Here is a 16,253-nt window from a genome sequence, read left to right as displayed (position 1 = left end):
AAGATAAAAAGGAAGAGAAAGAATGACCAGATGATGAAGAATAGGAAGAAGAGTGCTCCAGGCAGTGGGCACAGGATATGAAAGGACCTTATAGATAGTTTGCTGGAATCACTCCTCATAGGTATTTACTGCTGCTGTGGGTTTATTTTCATTATGTATTCTCATATTTCATGGGATTTGGGATTTGAGAAAGAGTTAGATGAACCTTGTCTTGAACCAGAAAACCTCAAAGAAAAATGACTTGGGAAAATTTTACCATATAAGCAGTAAATGAAAAGCATAAAGTGTTTACTTACTGTTAATATATACTCACACACTGCAGATTGAGCATCCCAAATCCTCAACTGTGCTGACATGGTGCTCAAAGGAAGTGCTCATTGTGGCATTTCGGAATTTTAGGCTCACAATGCTTATAAGTATAATGTAAATATTCCGAGATATGAAATACTCTGGTCCCAAGCATTAGATAAAGAATGTTGAACTTGCATTAAATATTGGAAAGCAATATATCAATACCAAAAATGTAAACTTTGGGGTGTGAGATGACAAATTGCAAGTTTTTTTTATTACCTTTTAAAAATTTGAATGTTAACTGTTCTGTTTTTGTACAGGTGGCCATAGCACACACTATTTTAAATTGCACACAAATTTTATGGTCACCCTTGTATATCATTTTTACAATTAGAAAAAAAAGTTCCTAAAATTGATGTTAATCTTATGGTGTTGTATTCCTGCAACTTGAAAGTATAGAGTTGGATTTTCCTTAAGTACAATTAATTGGAGATTTATTGAATCTGCACAGGCGACTGCTTCTCTGAGTCAGTCCATCCCAGTAGAAGGTTAAGTTGCCTTATATAATTTTTGTGCAGGCATACTACAGAAGCGAAAGGTGGCTGGTGTTGCGGTGGTGGGGGGGGTGTTTACAGCTTGGGGTAGTCATGGATACAGTAATGGTTATAGTTATGTAATAGTGATTAATACAGCCTTGGTTGACAATGGATATATCTTAAATCACAATGGTTATAGTTATGTAACCATGATTAATATAGCCTTGGTGGATTTCCACCATTGTTCATCCACTGAGAACTTGGGGTGGGGGGTTTGTGAAACTTGGGACTTCCTGTGCTTCGACTCTGGGGAGCATGGGAATGGGCTGGGAGAGCCCAAAGGGCAGGGGAACTGGCTGGAGGAGAGGGTGGAGGAATGGTAGAGGGCAGGAGAGTGGTTGAAAAAACCAGTTAGACTTATTTAATTTATTAAAAATGTATAGGAAACATTGTCAAATATAAAATAGTAATTAATGTTGTATCAATTATAATTATATATATGTTCCAATATTATAAAACACATTTGGCTTATAATGTATAAGCCAAAAAACATTTGGCTTATAATGTATAAACTTGGAGTTTCTTAATACGTAAACATGTGCAGTGTTATAAAGATCTATATTACTATGTACCTAATGGAAATGGCCTATGATTGATAACAAAACCGATATATACAATAGAAGAACATCTACTTTATTCTGAAGAATTCTTGCTGGTGTCTCATGATATAATTGTTTTAAAGTTAAATGGTTATAATGGTCAAAGACTTACAATCTTTGCCTGTGATACCATGTTTTAAGAGTTACAGGACAGGTGTCAGTTTTAGTTGCCTTGAGATTAAAGTATAGTAGATCCTCCATAGTTGAACACCTCCTTAAATTGAACTAATTTTCATAGATTGGACATGCATCATATGTACATATCATGACAGTAGGCCTAATTCCTTATGTTGACCACCTCTACTATATAGTCAACTATGTGAGTTGACCACCCAAGGGACTAAAATAAACTTGTCAACATACGGTAGTGGTCAACATAAGGAACTAGGTCTACTGTTGTGATATGTGTATTTGGTACATATCTGGTCTGTGAAAATTAGGTAAAGTTATGGAAGTGGTCAACCATGGAGGTTCTATTGTATTTGCAGAATGGCACTTAGATATTTAGGCCTGTAAAACATATTTGAGGAGAGATGGCTGCTCAGTTTGGCCACTTTTGGTGGTGTATCAGTTGGGATTGTATTCAGTTGTGAGTAATAAGTTCAGAGGAAGAGTTGCTTTGCAAAGTAACTTAAAGAGAGCAGCTTTTAAACTTTAACTTTTTCAAGTTCAGGTCATGTATAGTAGTTATGCCATCAAGGAGCCAGGTTCTTTCTATAATACTATTCTGATTTACTGTAGAGTAAGGCTTTGACTTCATGATAACAGGGTAGCTACTGTACCTCTAGAAATCTGTGATTCAGACAGGCAGAGTGGGAAGAGTATGCTAGTTAGGTTTGTCCCTTGTTATCAGAAAAACAATAGTTTCTGAAGGAACTGCACCCATTAGACTTCCATTTATGTTCATATGATCAGAACTGTCACAGTGCCATCTTAAGCTGTAAGAATATCTGAGAAATCAGGCTTTCATGAGTTTTGTTTTTAAAACCGGAGCTCATGGGCGGCACCTGTTGCTAAGTGGGTAGGGTGCCGGCCCCATATACTAAGGGTGGCAGGTTCAAACCCAGCCCTAGCCAAACTGCAATAAAAAAATAGCCCAGCATTGTGGTAGGCTCCTGTAGTCCCAGCTACTTGGGAGGCTGAGGCAGGAGAATCGCCTAAGCCCAGGAGTTGGAGGTTGGTGTGAGCCGTGTGATGGACGGCATTCTACCGAGGGCAACAAAGTGAGACTCTGTCCCTACAAGAAAAAAAAAATGGAGCTCATTGCTGTTCAAAATAAAATCAAGTTCTGTTAATAAAGGAGGAGAGGATGGATATTGGATAGGCAACTTACTGTGTCAACTACATGAGTTATGTGCTTGTAAATGGTAATTGAAGTCAGGAGTGTGATTAACATCACTCAAGGGGAGTATACATAGTAAGAAAATCAGTAAAGGAACCATAAGGAACTTTAGTTTAAAGGGGCAGGCAGAGGAATGTGTGTTCTCCAAAGGCACTAAGAAGGTGGCCACAAACGAGTGGGAGTATGTGGTGGTACACAAGTTAGGTAGGTAGACTGGGGAGGCTGAGGTTACTTTGCCTTATATGCTGGTGAGTCAAGTCCACCAGAAACTGAGACATGAACTTTTAAGATATGAAGTTGAGAAAAACCTTTGTTTTTTAAAGGCATGTTTAATTTTGAGAAGGGGGATATTGAAGATATTTGACAAAGATTAGAGGAGGATTGTTGTTTCTCAAGGGAAGTGTGATCCAGAGGGTCAGTATTGAAAGAAGGAAATAAGCACCTTTGCTGCCCTTGAAGAATCAGGAAAGATGTGTGAGTACAAGGGACTTTTGTAGTTTGATGACAGCAATAGGAAAGGTGACCTGCTGACTTCTGTCTTCTCTGTGAAAGGAGAAAAAAACATCATTTGCTGTGTGGGAGAGAGACAGCAGGTCTGAAGTAGGAAAGGATGGAAAAGTTCATCAATAAATGTAGAAATTCAAGAGAGCATGCAACATTGGTAATTTGGCTGCATTAAGAGCCCAGTCATGGTTAGAGGACCAGAATTTATGATAATTAAGGTCAGTTGTACTAGTCCATGCAGTGCTATTATCTTACATAGAAATTATTTTTAAAAATTTAGTTGACATTTTTGAATGATACCTATTAACACTTTGCAGGTATAAAACCATAAATTTGTACAAAAAGCAGTTAAAACTTAATAGTTTTCTTTGTCTTTAAAACAAGCAATTTATAACTAACATTTATTGATGCCCTGACAGAGTGAAGCACCTTATCTGCATCATTTCTACAGCCTGCACAAGAAACCTGTGCACTAGGCATAATTTTAGTCTTATTTTGAAGATGAAGCAAACTAGCCTCAGATAATTTAAATAACATGTTCTAGATCACATGGCTAGTTTAGTGGTGACACCAGAATTTGAACTACATACCTGACTCCAGAATGGTGTCATAACTATGACTGTGTATGGATTCAATCACACTAAATTACCTATCTCGTAGGTGAAAAATGATAAAAGTTATGGATACTTGATTCTACCTGATACACTTCCTCACCAGAATAATTGCCAGGGCTGGTGGACTGCTAACTTTGTGCCAGCCATTGCCCATATTTCGATTTCCATAATCTTTGGTAACATTTTGAAATACTTTCCATCTTTAATTTTCATGATTTTTAAGATCATCACTTTGTTAATTTTGAATAACATACATAATCTATTATAATGAGTACATTTTGATAGCAATATTTTTTGTGACTATACTGACAAAATTATATTTTAGAGAATCTGCTGGAAATCTCGACAAAACTTACAGAGGAATAAAAACATGGAAAATCTAGTATTTCACGAGATTTTTTTTGTACTTTCTGTAGCATCTGATTCATTGAGTGGTAGTCACTTAAGAGATTCTTGTGGGTTAGTTTTTAATTCAGTAAGTTTATGTCTTACTGTATATTTGTTGACTCTTGATTAACTTACATTCTCTTTCATTTATGCAGCTTATTCTGGGTAAAGAGAAAGAATGCCTTTCCATTTTACATCATCCCCCACTGTGAACAACTGCAACAACCACAATGATATTAATTAATAGCAAGTCACCTGTTCTCTCACTTTACTAATGAAATGTTCTTAAATTATATTTTAGCTAAAACTCCCATTTAAAATTAACTTAGAAATTGGAATTTTTCTCCAATTTGACTGTCATTAATAAAAGGATACAAAGAAATGCCTTGTGATAGTGTTTGGTTACTTATGAAGCTGGTGGAGGGACTTTTGGCCATCTTTTTTTTGCCTTACTCTATATTAGATGTTATGTGTATTTGAGACACTTAAAAGCGTCTAGCTAATTTGTGCTATGTGTTGAGGGCCTGATCTTAAGCTGTATGGTCTTGATATTTTCATGTCACTTTTAGTTCAGGTACAAGAATTCTTTAAAAAGGCATGAACAGTTAATTATGTGACCAGGAAAAATAATTTCCCTCAAGTTAATTGCACAAATTACTATAGCCCTAAAAGGTTAATGATTGTCAACCATCTTTGATGCATGGAGCCTATTACATGCCAGTATCATTTGAATAATTTATATATCTAGTCCTTCTTGGACACATAGGTTTCATCCAAAGGACAACTGTAATAGTGCTTTTTTTGATGTTTTAGGGAAAAATTTTAGACTGTTCAGCTAAAGAAGTCAGTGTTATGATCCATAATAGATTGTTATATTTCAAAGTATAAGACATTAAAACATTTTATATTTCAAAAGGTAAACATGACTCTTAATTTATTATCCTTGCTTTATAGAACTACCAAGTTAATACTTGAAGTTTATAAATAAATTTTTGTATTGTATTTTATACAGACTTAGCTTAAGTCTTAAAGAATTAGGTAGAATTAAGGAGCAGTTATCACTGTAGATATTTGAAATGAAGCTTCTTTTATAGCTATGTCATAGAAAAAATTTTAATTTTTTTTTTTTTTTGAGACAGTCTTACTATGCTGCCCTCAGTAGAGTGCTGTAGTGTCACAGCTCACAGCAACCTCAAACTTTTGGGCTTAAGTGATTCTCTTGCCTCAGCCTCCCAAGTAGCTGGGACTACAGGTGCCCACCACAATGCCCGGCTAGTTTTGGTTGTAGTTGTCATTGTTGTTTGGCAGGCCTGGGCTGGATTCAAACCTGCCAACTCTGGTGTATGTGGCTAGTGCCCTAGCCACTGAGCCACTTTAATATTATATTAATATTTTTTATTTTTAAGTTCTAAACTTTATTATGTATTTCTTAAACTTTGTGTTTTAGTGTTTTTTTTTAAATGTATACTTGTTTGGCTTTTGTAGTCATTAGCCACTTCTTAAGAGAGCTGGGATATACTTTATTTTCAAAAACAACATAATCCTGAAGAACATTCTGAAAAATACTAATTCTTTTAAGAGATGATTTTCCAAAAGGGATTCTGTGGTTCAACAAATCTGGGAAAGTCTATATATTTTCTTCTTAGAAGAGTTTCAGTGTACATTTACGTATTGAAGGATATAAGAAATGCTGGAGAAAATCAGTTCGACATGATCTAATCCAGTGTTCCCAAATTTACCTGATGAAGGTCACTTCTATAGTTGTTTTGCATAATGCCCATACACAACCTCAGAACATTCTGTGACTTTATGCTACATAACCATTTTGGAATATACTATTATATCATCTGTAACTTCCCTTCCCACATCTTGCACTTAAACATTCAAATGTAGTACTTTGTCTGCTACACTTATAAATATAAACATACCTGTATACTTATATATATTTAAACATATATGTACACATATAAAGATACACACATGCATAGTTGCATATTTTATTTACTACAATACTTGCAATATACAGCAAATAGTAGAATCAGAAAATATTTGTTGAATAAATGGATGAGAAAATTTTACCCGTCCCTGCCATATTCCCAACTGCCGCCTTCAAGTTACAGAAACCCCTGTCCCCAGGTTTAACAACGTGTGACATTCTGAAATATGCAGATATGATTTTTCTAGGAACACCTGAGACATGAACAACTAAACTATTTTTAGCACTGTTTCAGTACATGTATTAGGTGTGTCAAGGTAAAAGGCTCTGGATTTTGGGTTAGGACACCTAGCTAGGTTCAGGTCTAATGGGAGAATCCCGCCTGCTACTTCCATTCATATCATCTTGTGCAAGTTATGACTTTTCTCATGTATGAAGGAAGATAATTCCTTGTGGTGTGTAGGAATATAATATATAGAATGTATCAAAAATTTATGGTTAATTAGAAATTTTATCATGATTGTATATAGATCCCAATATGGGCTGAAGCTCTATTAAAAAACAAATGTAATTAACCTAAAATTTTTATTCCATTTGTATGTTGAAGAAAATTCCTATCTTATTTTTTATGAAGATACTCATTAAACTACAACCATAAAACACATATATTTTTACTATTAACGGATGGTAATGGATGGGCTTTTTCTATTGCTATTTAAAAATGTCCAGTGTTTTCCTAGTCTAAAAACTCCTGAAGGGCTGGGTGTGGTGGCTCGTGCCTGTAATCCTAGCACTCTGGGAGCCCGAGTAGGGAGAATGCTTGAGCTCAGGAGTTCAAGACCAGCCTGAGCAATAGTAAGACCCTGTCTAGCAAAAATAGAAAAAAAATAGCTGGATGTGGTGGTGCCTGCCTATAGTCCCAGCTTCTTGGGAGGCTGAGGCAGGAAGATCATTTGAGCCTAAGAGTTTGAGGTTGCTGTGAGCTATGATGATGCCACTGCACTGTACCTGGGTTAACAGAGTAAGACCCTGTCTCGGAAAAAAACAGAAAACCTAAAAAAGCTCCAAAAGAGTGTCTTCATGTTTTAGCTTCAGACCCTTTGCACATGTGAAATGTTCTTCCACATTCCAAATTCTGTCTGAATTGCTCCTTCCTTTGTGTCTTAATTTAGTCCTCACAGTCAACCTGTTACTTCCCTAACGATCAAAAAACTGCCCCGGTATGTATCTTTTTATCCCTTTACCCTACCTTATTTTTCTTCATAATTCTTAATCACTATCAGATATTTTATCATATATCATTTATGAAGTGAAATGGAGATCGTACTCCATGAGGATTAGTAAGATATTGCCATATCTAGTAATTCTAATTTTTTGGCAGTTTTTATGGCTTTATTTAAACAAAAAATGTGCATATGAGCTGTCTATTCATTTTATTCGCTGCACAGCCTGGTATTGGGATTAGTGACTCTGACAGCCAATTGGGCTGCTCTTTTCATGATGGCTTTGCAATTCTTGGAGGAAATATCATGAGTAATTTCTGCACAGTAAGATTTGTTGTACATCAGCAGCACTTCCAGCCCCTTGATGTTGTAAATGAGAAACTTCTGGAAACCACTTGACAGCATGTGCTTTGTTTTCTTGTTACTCCTGTAGCCAATGCTGGGCATCAAGATCTGGCCCTTAAATCTTCTCTGAACCCTGTTGTCATTACCTCTGGGTTTCCACCAGTTATGCTTAATTTTGACATATCAGTCTGACTGGTGCCGAATAAACTTCTTGGTTCTCTTTTTGGCCATCTTTGGCTTCACAAGGGGTCTGAGGGCGGCCAAGATGTGGAATAGGAGATGGCTGGCACTTCCATATGTAAAGCTCAGTAATTCTCATATTGTTTTATTGTTTAGGATTCATTGAGGTTACAAAGAATTAGATTGCACTGATTGCATTTGTTAAGTAAATTCCCTCTTATAATTGTGTCTGGCCCCCAAGAGGTGTGCCATTACACTGTGACCCCCGCCCCTGCAGCCTTCTTTCCCTCTCCCTGTCTGCTTCCTCATTCCCATTTTTTTTTTGGAGCAAATTTTTATCTACTTATATAGTTTCCACACTCATGATTTATGCACTTTAGAACTAAGAAAGCTGTCAGATATGTTATTTAGTTGTGATACTTTCATAAAATTCTGTAATAAATTTACTACCAAAGTATACAAGCTTTTTTCCTCTCTACAGGGACATTTTTATCCCATATAAGGGAAACTGGTAAAGAATGTTAGAGATTTTTCACTAGCCATATAATGTTAATCATATACACTAAGGGAAATTTTTCTTGACAGATTAGGTAGTGATAGGAAATAATGGAATCACTTATTTTTAGATTAACTTTTAAAAAATACTTGGTAGGAATAAGACTCATTTTAAACATTAGCATCCATCCAAATTATCATAACTGATTGTGTGATATAAGGTTAGTGATATTTGAAGATGTAGAAGGTTGGGTTTTATACTGTATCTATTAGAAATAAGTTTTTTTATTTTTATTTTTTGGTGATACTTTTAATAGTATGGAGGTTAAAAGTTTGACTATCAGGAATTTTTGGTTACTTTAGGAAAAAACAGAAAATTCTTCCTTTAAAAGGGTTAAGGTTTTATGAGATAGAACTTGGTATCACTTCATATAGCTTTACATCATAGACTTTTGTAATAATTTCAAAATATACTTTGATATTTTACTGAGAGTTAAAAGTGCTGTCTAGAAGGATTGTCTAGCTTTTCTTAGGTTACTTATGATATTCAGATTATTTTCCACCTTCTCTCTTGAGATATTTTCCTCTTACTCTGGATGTTTAACTGTGTGGCTTCTGAAAAACATTTTCCTAAGTATACCCAGTCTACCTGTTCATCATTTCCAAGGTCATGCTGCTTTTCTAATGATAGGCAGGGAATACCTTTGTACTTGGTGGCTTACGTTTAGTGCCAAGGACTCAATTTCTTGGGGACACTTTCTGTTAGTTAACAGCTATTCTCACCATGTTTATCTTCTGGGAGACTGGGTGCTGCTCTCTTTTTTAACACTTTGGTCCAAGAATAGATAACATAAAATTGACACAAAGCTATCCTTTTAAAAAGACATCTTTTATGAATACTGCAGCATAATGAAGGAAAGACAACCCAGAGTACTCTAAATAATGAATTTAGGCATTCTGACTTTAGAGCTATGGCATATTTATCTTTTAAGAAGTTGAGACTATTTACTTTCCCTTAAGTGCCTTTTTGTATTTCAAAAAAGGTTACATATGTTTCCTTTCCCTGACAAATTACAAAAAGGTATCATCTCTAGGCACATCCCTCCTTTTCCCAGTCTGAACCAGGCCTAAGTTAGGGTACCTGGTTTCTAGGGCATGATTTCTGCCTCCACTTATGTCCTTAACCTGGGGAATTTTGTATAGGTTATGTGTATGTGTGGTCCTGCATTAGGGGTTGTGTGCTGAGGATTGTCTTAGCTCTCCTTTTACCTTCATAAAGCATAGACCACCTTTAACAACACTGAATGCCACCCTCTGCTCCCAACTGATATTGATAACTTAGAGGCCCCTCATCTCCTTCATGTCCAGAGACCATCATCTTTTATCTCCCCTCAGGAAGGAGCTCACCCCCATGAGCTCTTTTGAAGCTTTATCTTCTTTTTGGCAACCAGCACCAGGGCTGATCTCATTCTTGTGCTGAGATTGTCTTTTACTATATAATAATAAAATCTTATATTTCCAACATTATGTAAGAGCTCCCTATGCCAGTCACAATAATTTTTTTATCCTATACCAGATCTCCAAGTTTTGAAGATAAATATTGCTCGCTATTTCACTTTTGTGTGTGTTAAAATATGTTGCTTAAAAGAGTTCTGGAGATGGATGATGGTGATGGCTATACAATATGAATGTACTTGGTGTTACTCAATTATACACTTTTAAAATGGTGAGGATGGTAATTTTTGTTATGTATACTTTAACACAATAACAAATTAAAACATTGCTTAATAAAACATACAACTTGATAAAGTTAATGTAGTTTTTATTGTATACGAGGAACAAGAGAAACCAGATTTTGGCACCTGGTAGGTGAGGTGCTGCTATAACAAATACCTAAAAATGTGGAAGTGGCTTTAGAAATGGTCAATGGGTAGAGGCTTGAGTAATTTTTGAGGTTGCATGAGAAAACCTAAGTTGCATTGAATAGACTATTGGGGATGTTAAAGTCTACTAGTGAGTGCTCAGAATGAAACTAGGAGCTTGTTGGAAACTTGGGAAAACAGATTCTGGTTAGGTGGAAGTAGAAACTTTAGCTGAATTGTATTCTACGGTTTTATAGAAAGCAGAACTTGTAAGTGATGAACTTGGATATTTAACTAAGGGGATTTCCAAGCAGTGTTGAAAGTGTTGCTTTAATTCTTCTTTATGGTAAAATGCAAGAAGAAATTCTGCCTGTGCACTGTAGCTTCAGCTTTATGTTGGACCTTCTAGTGTGCCTCTGACAGCCTTCCTTACAGACTACTTTCTGAGAAGCAAGGTTTATTTATTCACTTAGAATGAAATGTCATATACAAGAGTTTGGATTTGATTATCAGCCTTCTAAGTGTTTACCACTGACAATGACTTTACTGATAGAATTACAGTTACTTAAGTCAATATATAAGAATTGTGAATTTTCTTACTGTTTTGCTAACTTTTCTGGGAAGTGTATCTCCTACCTGGGACCAGTGAATGTGACTTTATTTGGAAATAGGCTTTCTTTTTTTTTTGGCAGATGTAATAAAATCCTAATGAGGTCATACAGGATTAGGATGGACTAGAATCTAGTGACTGGTGTTCATATGTAATGAAGAGAATTTGGACATAGGTACACATGGGGAGAATGCCATGTGCAGATGGAAACATTTGGAGTTATATAACCATAAGCCAATGAATGTCCCAAAATTGTTGGCAATCCCCAGAAGCTAGGAGAGAGGCTTGGAATAGATTCTCCCTTTTAGCCTATGAGAAGGAACGAACCCTACTGACACCCTGATCTTGGACTTTGGGCTTTCAAAACTGTAAGAGAGTAAGTATCTGTTGTTTTAAGCCAGTTATTTTGATATTTGTTGTAATGGCCCTAGCAGACTAATACAGTAGAACCTCTACAGTTGACCACCTCCTTGAGTTGACTTAATTTTCATAAACTGGACATGCACCACATGTACATACCAGTCAGTAAGCCTAATTCCTTATGTTGACCACCTCTGTTGTTGATCAGTTTGTTACAGTCCCTTGAATGGTTGACTTATAGAGGCTCTACTGTGTATCTTTTGTCAAGTAAAAGTTAAATAGTGGACTCCAACAAATTATTTTTTAAGAACCGAACAGAAAATGTTACTCATTCACAGAGCCAAGATCTGCTATGACTGTTTTCCACATTTGGAATTCTAGAAGTTTAAGTTAGCTACTGTAGCTTCTTGGGTAATTCTTTAACCTTTGCATCAGGTCAGATTTAGAATGGAGTATAAAGATCTTGGACACAGCATCAAACTTAATATCAAATTGAGAAAGGACAAGAATGAACTAGAAGGAAGGCTACATGAACTGGTGCCATGTCTTATGCAATTTATTTCTTTTTGTGTAATATTTGCCTTGGGCTGGCCAGGGAAATAATAGATTGATTTTATAGAAGCCAACTCTTAAAAATGACTTTTCTATTATTCTTTACCTCTGTCCTATCAACCTCACATGACCTTTGTTCCCTGTGCACCTCGAATGTAAGCAGTTCCTTGTAGCAATGCTAGAAGTAAAAGGATTCTTTATTTTGTGGAGTTGTCTCTGGAAATTTTGTTGAAAAGTAAATTTGGAAGTGAAATTATGTCTTTTTATTTTAGTTTTTCTGTTGTGGAATAAAAATTCCCTTCCATAAAAGAATAATTGTACCCAAAACATGCTTAAAAAATTTTAAAGTACATCTATGTATCCTGTTACATAGGATATGTAAAATTCAAATACTTCTAAAGTACACATCATATAATTATAATAAAATATGCACTTTACCTAAGGTTAAATTTAATAAACACCATGTAAGGCTTTTATGGAGAAAAATAAATGCACCAATGATAACATTCATGATAGAAAGTATCAGTGTCATGAAGATGGCCATTGTCCCCCTCTTAATTCATAAATTCAGTTCTAATAATTGAACATTTAAGATATTTTTACTCCAGACATTTTAAAACTTTATAAAAGTAAAAGGAATAGTATAACAAATCCTGTGTACCCATCATCCAGCCTTGACAGTTAACCAATGTTTATAGTTATTAATAGTTCCTGGGATTTAGTGAGGATGTTTTGTTTTTCTGGGGAATTTTAAAGCAGGACCAGAGATCATCAGGGATTTTACCTCTAATTGCTTATCTTTGCATCTCTGGTATGTACTTATTTTAAAAAATGTATACTATTACATGATAATATCTAAAGAAATTAATATAATTCTTTAATTTCCCATTCATATTTCTCCAGTTATCTCCAAAGATGGCTTTTTATGGTTGCTTTGAGTCAGGGTATAAACAAGTTCCCCACATTTTAGTTGGTAGTTAGGCCTCTTAAGCTTCTTTCATTGTGTAATAGTCTCCCCTTTTTATTTCATACAGTTGATCTGTTGAATTTATGGTTGTATGTGTTTGTGTATGTTTAGGTGGTATGAGCCTGATTTCTCTGCTATAAGCTTTCTACCTGAGGTTTTAGCATTTATTGATGATTGTCGCCCAGAACTATAATTTCTTCAGGGGTTGTAAAACAGTACATTTCTAATTATATCATTCTTCATGCTTTTATTAACTAGAATCCTTTGTAGAACTTATCTCTGTCAGCTGTGTAGTTAGAATAAAATAGCTTTTACTAGAAGAGCAGGATAAATGCTTATGGTCTTTTTTCCTTTTTCAATTTTCAGAGACCTGCTTGGTCATCTACAGCTATCTAACATTACCACAGAATTTTAAGGGGTTGCAACAATAATTGTTTAATTATATATCAGGAATTTTGGAGAGCTTAATTGGGCAATTCTGTTCTATGTTGTAGAAAGTATTAACATTTAGCCTATGGGTGGGCTGGTCTGGATGCTCCCAGATAGCTTCATTCACATTCACATTCACCTTGGGTGGGGATGACTAGAATGGCTCACCAGGGACTATTGATCAAGAATGTCTCTACATGTTCTCTTCAGCATGATGGTCTCAGAGTAGTTGGACTTTTCCACAGCAGCTTAGTTCCTTAAGAGAATATTCCAGACCACCATCTTGGTTCTGCGTTCCCTGCACAACATGCCTGGTGAAGCCATGAAAACCATCCCTGCTGCAGATCTAGGAGTTGACACAGCCTCAGACTGAGACAGTGTCTGGAACAGAATTTGACAGAGATGAATCACTACCAGAACTAGAAGAACAAGATTACACACAGGCAATCACAACTGAAATCAACATTAGAACTAGTCAGTAAAGCAAAATCAAGTTAGAGTGAAAAGGCAGGGAAGGCTATATCCAAACTGGGTCTTTGACAAGTTACAGGGGTTACTAGAGTCACTATCTGGAAATCTAAGAATATCCTCTTTGTCATCATAAAGCCAGATGTCTACAAGAACCCAGCTTCAGATACCTACATAGTTTGTTTTTTTTTTAAATTTTTTTTTTTTATTAAATGATAGCTGTGTACATTAATGCAAACATGGGGTATAGTGGAGTGTTTTCGTAACAATTTGAAATATTTTTGTCAAACTGGTTAACATAGACTTTATGTCATTTACTTAGTTATTGTGTTAAGACATTTATACTCTAGTTTTTGAAAGATTCAGTTATACCCTTGTAAGACAGACCATAGAGGTGACCTTTCCAATCACCCTCCCTCCACCCATCTACCCTTCTCCTCACCCCTCCTCTCCCCCTCCTCTCCCCCTCCTCCCCTCCCCCACCATATTCTTGGGCTAGAATTAGGTTGTAGCTTTCATTTGAGAACTATAAATTAGTTTCATAATAGGGCTGTGTACATTGGATACTTTTTCTTCCATTCTTGTGATACTTTGCTAAGAAGAACATTTTCCAGTTCCATCCATGTAAACATGAAGGAGGTAAAGTCTCCATCTTTCTTTAGGGCTGCATAGTATTCCATGGTGTACATATACCACAGTTTATTGATCCATTCGTGGATCGATGGGCACTTGGGCTTCTTCTATGACTTGGCAATTATGAATTGGGCTGAAATAAACATTCTGATACAAATATCTTTATTGTAATGTGATTTTTGATCTTCTGGGTATATACCTAATAAAGGAATTGTAGGATCAAATGGCAGGTCAATTTTTAGTTCTCTTAAGTGTTCTCCAGACATCTTTCCAAAAGGAACGTAGTAGTTTGCATTCCCACCAGCAGTGTAGAAGTATTCTCTTTTCTCCACATCCACACCAGCAACTTTGGTTTTGGGATTTTGTGATATGGGCTAATCTTACTGGAGTGAGGTGATATCTCAAAGTAGTTTTGATTTGCATTTCTCTAATGATTAAGGATGGTGAGCATTTTTTTCATGTATCTATAGGCCACATGCCTATCTTCTTTGGTGAAATTCCTCTTCAAGTCCTTTGCCCACCCTACAATGGGATTCACTTGTGTTTTTTTTTTTGCTAATGCGTTTGAGTTCTCTATGGATTCTGGTTATTAAACCTTTGTTGGAGACATAGCCTGCAAATATTTTCTCCCACTCTGAGGGCTGTCTGCTTGCTTTACTTACTGTGTTCTTGGCTGTGCAGAAGCTCTTTAGTTTGATGAGGTCCCAATAGTATATTTTTGATGTTGCTTCAATTGCCCGTGGGGTCCATCTCATGAAGAAATCAGCCTGGGCGAATTTTTAAAGTGTTTTCCCTACACTTTCTTCTAGTATTTTTATGGTTTCGTGTCTTTCTATCTTAGTTAATGGTGAAAGGTGTGGATCCAGTTTCAGTCTTCTACAAGTTGCCAGCCAGTTTGCCCAGCACCATTTGTTAAATAGGGAATCTTTTCCCCACTCAATGTTTTTAATTGGCTTGTCAAAGATCAAATAACAGTAAGTAGGTGGGTTCATCTCTTGGTTCTCTATTATGTTCCATACATCTACGTGTCTATTATTGTGCTAGTACCATGCTGTTTTGATCACTATCGATTTATAGTCTAGTCTGAGGTCTGGTAGCGTAATTCCTCCTGCTTAGTTTTTATCCCTGAGTAATGTCTTTGCTATTCAAGGTTTTTTCTGATTCCATATAAAACAAAGTATTATTTTCTCAAGATCTTTAAAGTATGACAGTGGGACTTTAATGGGAATTGCTTTGGGTAATATGGACATTTTAACAATGTTGATTCTTCCTAGCCATGAGCATGGTTTATTTTTCCATTTGTTAACATTTTCAGCTGTTTCTTTCCTTAGAGTTTCATAGTTCTCTTTATAGAGATCTTTCACATCTTTTGTTAGGTATACTCCCAAATATTTCATCTTCTTTGGTACTACTTTAAATGGTATAGAGTCCTTGACTGTTTTTTCAGCTTGGCTGTTGTTGGTATATGTGAAGGCTACAGATTTATGAATGTTGATTTTGTAACCTGATACGCCACTGTACTCCTTGATTACTTCTAAGAGTTTAGTAGTAGAATCCCTGGTATCTTCCAGATATACAATCATATCATCTCTGAAAAGTGAAAGTTTAATCTCTTCTGTTCCTATATAGATACCCTTAATCACCTTTTCTTCCCAAATTGCAACAGCTAGAACTTCTATTACAATGTTAAATGGCAATGGGGACAATGGGCAACCTTGCCTGGTTCCTGATCTGAGTGGAAATGATTTCAATTTAACTCCATTGATTACAATATTGGCTGTGGGTTTAGTATAGATGGCCTCTATCAACTTGAGAAATGTCCCTTCTATACCAGTTTTCTTAAGTGTTCTGAGCATGATG

At 35.9% G+C, this 16,253-nt stretch overlaps 1 protein-coding gene and 2 pseudogenes across 1 annotated transcript in view; 2 read left to right on the top strand and 1 right to left on the bottom strand.

Annotated features, from left to right (window-relative positions):
* The window catches only part of SDK1 (sidekick cell adhesion molecule 1), a 1,049,055-nt gene that overhangs the window by 91,249 nt on the left and 941,553 nt on the right, over positions 1 to 16,253 (top strand). The gene's annotated exons all lie outside the window — the stretch shown is intronic.
* LOC105887533 lies at positions 7,694 to 9,184 on the bottom strand (annotated as a pseudogene).
* LOC100963757 overlaps positions 13,600 to 16,253 on the top strand; it is an 8,669-nt pseudogene continuing 6,015 nt past the window's right edge.

The sequence above is a fragment of the Otolemur garnettii genome, unplaced genomic scaffold (assembly GCF_000181295.1).
Source record: "Otolemur garnettii isolate 467f Iridium unplaced genomic scaffold, OtoGar3 scaffold00092, whole genome shotgun sequence".
Classification (NCBI taxonomy): domain Eukaryota; kingdom Metazoa; phylum Chordata; class Mammalia; order Primates; family Galagidae; genus Otolemur; species Otolemur garnettii.
Note: the sequence above shows the minus strand (reverse complement) of the source record. Positions and strands in the feature narration are given on the sequence as shown.